We start from the raw sequence: 6,192 nt of genomic DNA on the forward strand, positions 1-6,192 counted from the left end.
CACAGCGCAGACACAGGAGTGTTTATTTTTGTTTCCTATTGAGTTCCTTTTTATCTCTTGTCCTTATGGTTATCTTTTCTCCCCCCTCGTGTGCTTTGGCAGGGAAGCCGAATACTGATGAGGCATAAGCTGGTAAAGTCCCAAGCATTTCCAGGCAGTAGGTTTGGGAATGAGAGGTTAGTCTGACTAATTAGCCTGGAGGATTTTTGCTCCCCGGGCATGCAGGTCGGGGTATTACAATAACAGTCTCTCTGCAGACGGCAGCTTTTGTGCCGCGGGCATGGGTGGCTGCAAGCAGCACTGGCTCCAGTTCGGCACCCCACAGCCATGACCGCGGGCCCAGGGCCAGGATATGTCCCGCAAGCTGGGGTGCCTGCCCCCTCTAGAAACTGTAAATAATGACCACAGCAAGGCTTTGGAAGCCCCGTTATGTACATGCCTAAGGCATGGAGAGAGAGAAAAACACCACAGGCATTTTTATGGTCCAATTCTTAGAATAATTTGCTTTAAGACGAAAGAGAGTAGATGTATGTCTGGGGGAGCTGGCTTGTAAGTGGTGGTGTTCAGCTCCCACATAGTGCTGAACAGGGACTATTTCTGGGAACTGAGAACCATGGCAGGACGTTTTAGCTCATGGCTCTGCCAGGGCGGATGGGACAGGCACTGTGGCAATGCTGGGGAGGAGCGAGACCATGGACAGGGTGCCAGCAGGACAGGAGGGGAAACCTGAGGAAGCGAACAGCACCAAAACCATCTGCACTGTGCTATATAGGGGTGTGTGTATATATATATATAAATACAAAACCTCTATTTCCCTTTTATTTTATTTTGATTGTAGAGGAACCAGCCTCGAAGCTCTTTCAATTAGTTGTGATTTACTAACAGAATGGTCATGGAAAAGCTGAAAATCTGATTTTGAAAGCTCTTTCTGTTTGCAGCCCCTTGCTTGCTGTGGTTTGGTTGTATTTGTCTTTTAAATAGTTTACACTACATATCCTTATGTTCCTAAAATATGGCCATTATAAAAATTCTGAAGGCTAGCATCTTTCAGGGGAGCCCTGCATGCATTTATGTGTTATTCCGAGGTACTGAACTGAGCCTGACAGGTTTTGACATTGCTGAGTGAAGGAATGGGTTTGGTTTTGTTAGCTGCAGAGCCTTAACCCTGGCTCCAACCCTCCCAGCCCTGGTGGTCTCTGAGGTTCTCCACCTGCAGGGCAGTTGAGATAACGTGTAACTGAGGGACCTCACCAGACTTTGTCAGTGGATCCTTCCCTCATGACAGTGGAGCAACCGTCACCCAGAGGGAAGATCTCCTCTTCTTCCACAGCCACATGCTCACAAGACCACCAGGAAAAAGTGAGATGTGCGGCAGCTGGGCTCCATTTCCCTGGGTATGATGCATTTGGTGACCAACAGCCCAGCCAGCACTATGGCCCCTCAGCAACAGCTGAACAGCCCCAAGGGAGATGCTTGACATCTCCCAGTGATTTATGAACTTCTGACCCTCCATCCTCAGGAACAGAAATACCTGCTGTTCGCTGGGCCCAGCGGCTCAGTGAGTCCAGGTCTGAGGAGAGTTTCAATCTTACTTCCTTTTGGCTGGGACAGCAGCTCACAGATGAAAGCCTCCTCGTCAAATGCTATGGTAGAGGAGCTGTGCTGTTCCGCTGCCTCCCACCACCTCCCAGCCAGACTCAGGGTCAATACAGACAAATGCCAGTGTCCCACTCTTTTGAACAAGAAAATGCTATTTGTAGACATTGTAGTTTTCCTTTTCCTCTGCTGTTCATGTCAAATTAAGAGACGTCATGCCACTGTGATTATCCTAGTCTTCATTCCAAGCAAAAGACAGAAGTGTTTGGACGAGCTGGAGAGCACACTGGGGGCACAAAAGACCAAAACCTGCTTCCCACTGAGACAGAGAGTCTACTGACAGCTCCACCACTGGTGGTAGCCCTGATTCCTGCCAGCAAGCTGGCCAGTACCAGTTGTTATATACGGGTCCTGTCCCAGCTCCATACCATCCCGCTGGGGTTCCATTACCCTGTTTGGCACAGGAGAAAAGGGCACAGAAGAGAAGACCTGGGTTTCCCACAGGAGGACTGGTGCATTACCCTGACACAGGGCTGAGGTTTTGGCTTTCAGTCACAGGCAAAGAGCAGGCTCATTTTTTAAATACTGAAATTTAGGATAGAGAAATAAAACCAGTGAGTGGTTACTGGTGACAAAAGCTCACACAGTAGCAGCATGTGCCCCTTACCATTCACAAAACATATGCTAATTGGAGGTAAATATCATCTATCCTTGATGAGCCTTGCAAAGTCGGATCTGGCTTATAAATAGGAAAAAGTGTTCCGGATGCTATAAGTGGTTTGCAGAGCGTGTGAGAATCACCATGGACACTGGGAATGTCTAAATAGAGGGTGCTGGGGGAGATATGGCAAATGCTGTGACTCTCCCAGCCCTCAGGCAGAGGGCATCCTGAGGCTTTGGCCAAGCCCTGGCGCGGGCATCACCCAAGGGTGACTGGGATCCCACCATCACGACAGACTCCAGTGGCTGCCACCATCCTCCAAAACCCTAACAATCCTTGCTGTATGGAGCTGCGTTGGCTGAAAGGATTCGGATTAGCTGAAAAGTGCTCTAAATTGCCTGTATCCTACTGCGGGGGTTGTACCACCCTGGACCGCTGCTCCAGCACCTCAGATAGGATGACTTTTTGGTCGAATGGTGCTCTTGTTTGGGGCTGCTTCTTCACATCTGGTCGCCAAAGAGTCACTCTGTCACCCTGCAGCCTGCTAATGAGATCCCCCATTTAATTAATACCATAAGAATTTTAATTCTGACTGAATCAATTTAACGTGATGTGATTTTGTCAGCTCTATTCCCCAAGTAAAAAGTGAGCCTGATGCTTATTACATACATCATTTCACGGGCTCTGCATTCCCTGCTGACTTAAACAAATTCTAATTAAGACTAATTAAAGCATCATTTATGAAAGCGCTTGTGATAGCTATGCAAACATTCTGGGTGGGTATGCTTTGCATAATAATTATCCTAGTTAATATTAAGGCTAGGTCCTTGGCAATTAGGTCTTTGAAACAGAGTTATTCTGAATTTAGCCCTTTTCACTGTTAGCAATTAATAACAAAAAATAATGTGCTAAATTTATGTGGTGACTTCATTAACCGGATAAATTTAGAAGTAGTACTACTGTTTGCATTTTTAAGTGCAAAGATAATTTTTAAGCCAGGTAGCATTCATTAAGCCAGAGGAACAAGGTTGGAATAGTGGGTTTTGAGACCATGCTGCCACCCTGCAGGGAGGACAGGGGACTCTGTGTTATGTCCAGGCACTTCAGTTTGGGAATGCCCTATCCCTACTTAGACATCCTTGCCTTCAAAGTCTGGCTACAAAGCAGGACCTGGCAGTTGTAAAACATTTTTAGACAAACAAAAATTAAGTGCAGTTTGGTTCAGTTTGGTTCAGTCTGTTTTCCTGAGTCAGGTTTGGGAGATTTTCAGATTCCTGCAACATATGATGAAGTCTGGGAGCAGAGCACAGGAGAGCTGGAAAGAATGCTAACTCTGTTGCTGTTGGGTCCCTACTGACCAAGTGAACATTTCCTTAGCTGCTGCCCAGTTTCCTAAAACCAGATGTCTTCCCAGCCTAGTAAAAGGATCTCTCTGTGTTCCTGGTGTGTATGCGGACACAATGCTGCCACTAGGCAGGGTGGCACAGTGTCCTGTGTGATACCCAGGTTATTCTACTTTTTGCTCTTTTAAAGGAGATTGGCCTGTGGGGTGTACAACAGCTCTGCTCTCTAAACTCTTCCCAGGGGAAAAGACTTGGAAGCTCTGCTTTGAACCGCACAGTCTGGTGTGGAGCGTGACTCTACACGCCTTCAGGAGACACTGCAGGACCCAAGGTGACACTAAAAAAAGGGTTAAACAAACGTTTCTTTCACTCTACTTGAGTGTTTGGCGTTAGAAAATCACCAGCCAAACATGGATTTGAGTTCCGAGTTCTTGTTTTCTACCAAGGGACTAAGTAGAAAGGCTCTTGCAGGCAGGCTTGGCTTAGGTGACGTTTTTCAGTAGCCATTCCATACACTAAAACCTGTGCATCATTTCAAAGACATTATCTTTTTGCTGACTGATGACAAAGTTCTGCCTGGCCTATATCTTTCTCTATCAAAATTAAGGAGACATTTGGTACATCCAACTGATTCCTAATGAGAAGGGTTTATGCTCCCTGAGGTCAGCTATCACTTAGATAAGGCATCTTCCGAGGAAACCCCAGTGAGGTGGGTTAACGATAGCAATCTTCCTCTTTACCCCTATTTTCTTTAGACTTTTTTTCTCCGTTCTTGGCTGTTATCTGTAATTTGAAAAGAAAAGTGCCTAAAAGCCACCTTGCTCAGCTGCGACACCTCTCTCTGGAAGCAGAAGGGCTTGGTCTATGTGGTCGCTGCCCAGACAAGAACACAACTGTTCAGTATAAAATCATAGAATCATAGCTTGGAGAAGACCTTTAAGATCATCAAGTCCAACTGTTAACCAAGTCAAGCACAGCCAAGTCCACCACTAAACCATGTCCCCAAGTGCCACCTCTACACATCTTTTAAATGCCTCCAGGGATGGTGACTCCAATGTTCAGCAGGGCAATCAAACTAGAAATACATACTGTATAAACAGAGGAATATATCAATTTATGTTAATTTTGTCTGGTTAATTTTTAACAGCTTTTTGCTATATTAGCTTTCTGGATTGTACTATATGACTTTACGGTATTATTGGATTGACAGGCAGCTGGCGCAATAATAAAACTGCTATTCCCTTATCTGCCGAGGGCTCAGGGAGGGATGAGTACAAGACAGATATCTACCCACTCACCATTTAACGTGTACCGCTCCTCACTGAACATGCAGATGGCATGGCGGTCCCAGATTTCATTTGAGTTAATCTAATCCCTCCACTGCTCCCACTAGAAAGGAGGGCATTAGCAGCCATATGTCAACCAGATTTGTCAGATTATTCATTACAATTAATTGCTGTTCTCACTTAAGGCCTTTAAGGCTGTGAATTGCTCTGAATTCTATTGCAAACACAAAATTATGAGTAAAAGACTTTACCCCTGTCATTCAAATTTCACGCTGACCTTTATCAGCTTTTGGCTTTTCCATGGGTGCTGGGCTGAAAGCTTTCTAATTGGGGCTCCATTTCTTCCTCACTACAGGTAAGCTGTCGGCCAGAGCCAGCACTACAGCCTCAAGACAAGAGGAAAACTCACTGGTCCCAGCAGACAGTATTTAACTGCCCACTAATAATGCATTAGGAGGGTAATGAAATGAGCTGGGTGTCGTAATGACCCAATATACTAATTAAGCCTCTAAATACTGCAGCTTTTTAAGACATTTTCTGTCCTAGACAGACTATGGGGAACTGCATTTCTCTTTGCTTTATTTCATTAGCCAAACTCTCTCACAAAGTTATTACAGACGATCGTTACAGATCAGCCAGGCTGGTGCTCCCACAGAAGGGTGCAGGGCTGCCAGCCTCTGCCTGTTTGCGCCGCCTGTACCACGGCCTGGCTACAGGAGCTGCCCGCTGAGGAGCATCACAGTATTGGCCAAGGAGCCTTGATCACCAAGAAGTGCCTGGCACCACAACAGCCCAGCACAGCAGGCTGCCTTGCTCACTGGTGTGTTTGTAACCTCCAACAGCAGCTTTGGCAGATGCATCTCAAACCTTTGACATAAAACCTGTACAAAGGATCCCCTGCATGGGATCAGGTCGCAGTCTGGGTTTGCACGTCTTGCTCACTTGTGTGCTGTGCCCCTGCTGCAGAAGAAGCCCAAGGGCCAAGTACGTGGTTGCATTTTCCTCTGCCCTGGGGAAGGATGACTCCAGCATTGGCGTTGACTGACCTGTGCTCTCCTGTCCCTCTGAGAGTCAGACCCTTAAATATGGGCTCCTCACTTTCACCGCTTTGCTCAGTGCAATTTTCCAGGCTGAAGGGCCACTATTTAGTCAAAACCTAAAAGAAATGTAGTGAAGAACTTTGTGATCACTCTTAGGGGATGAGGAGCATCAGCGCAGGTTGGAGGGAGGAGGGACAACTCCTCCACAATGGAGAGGGGACTGGTCCTACACCCTGGGGCTGTTCCTCACCTGGAGAGATGATGAG

This window comes from Lathamus discolor, chromosome 3 (assembly GCF_037157495.1).
Source record: "Lathamus discolor isolate bLatDis1 chromosome 3, bLatDis1.hap1, whole genome shotgun sequence".
Classification (NCBI taxonomy): Eukaryota; Metazoa; Chordata; class Aves; order Psittaciformes; family Psittacidae; genus Lathamus; species Lathamus discolor.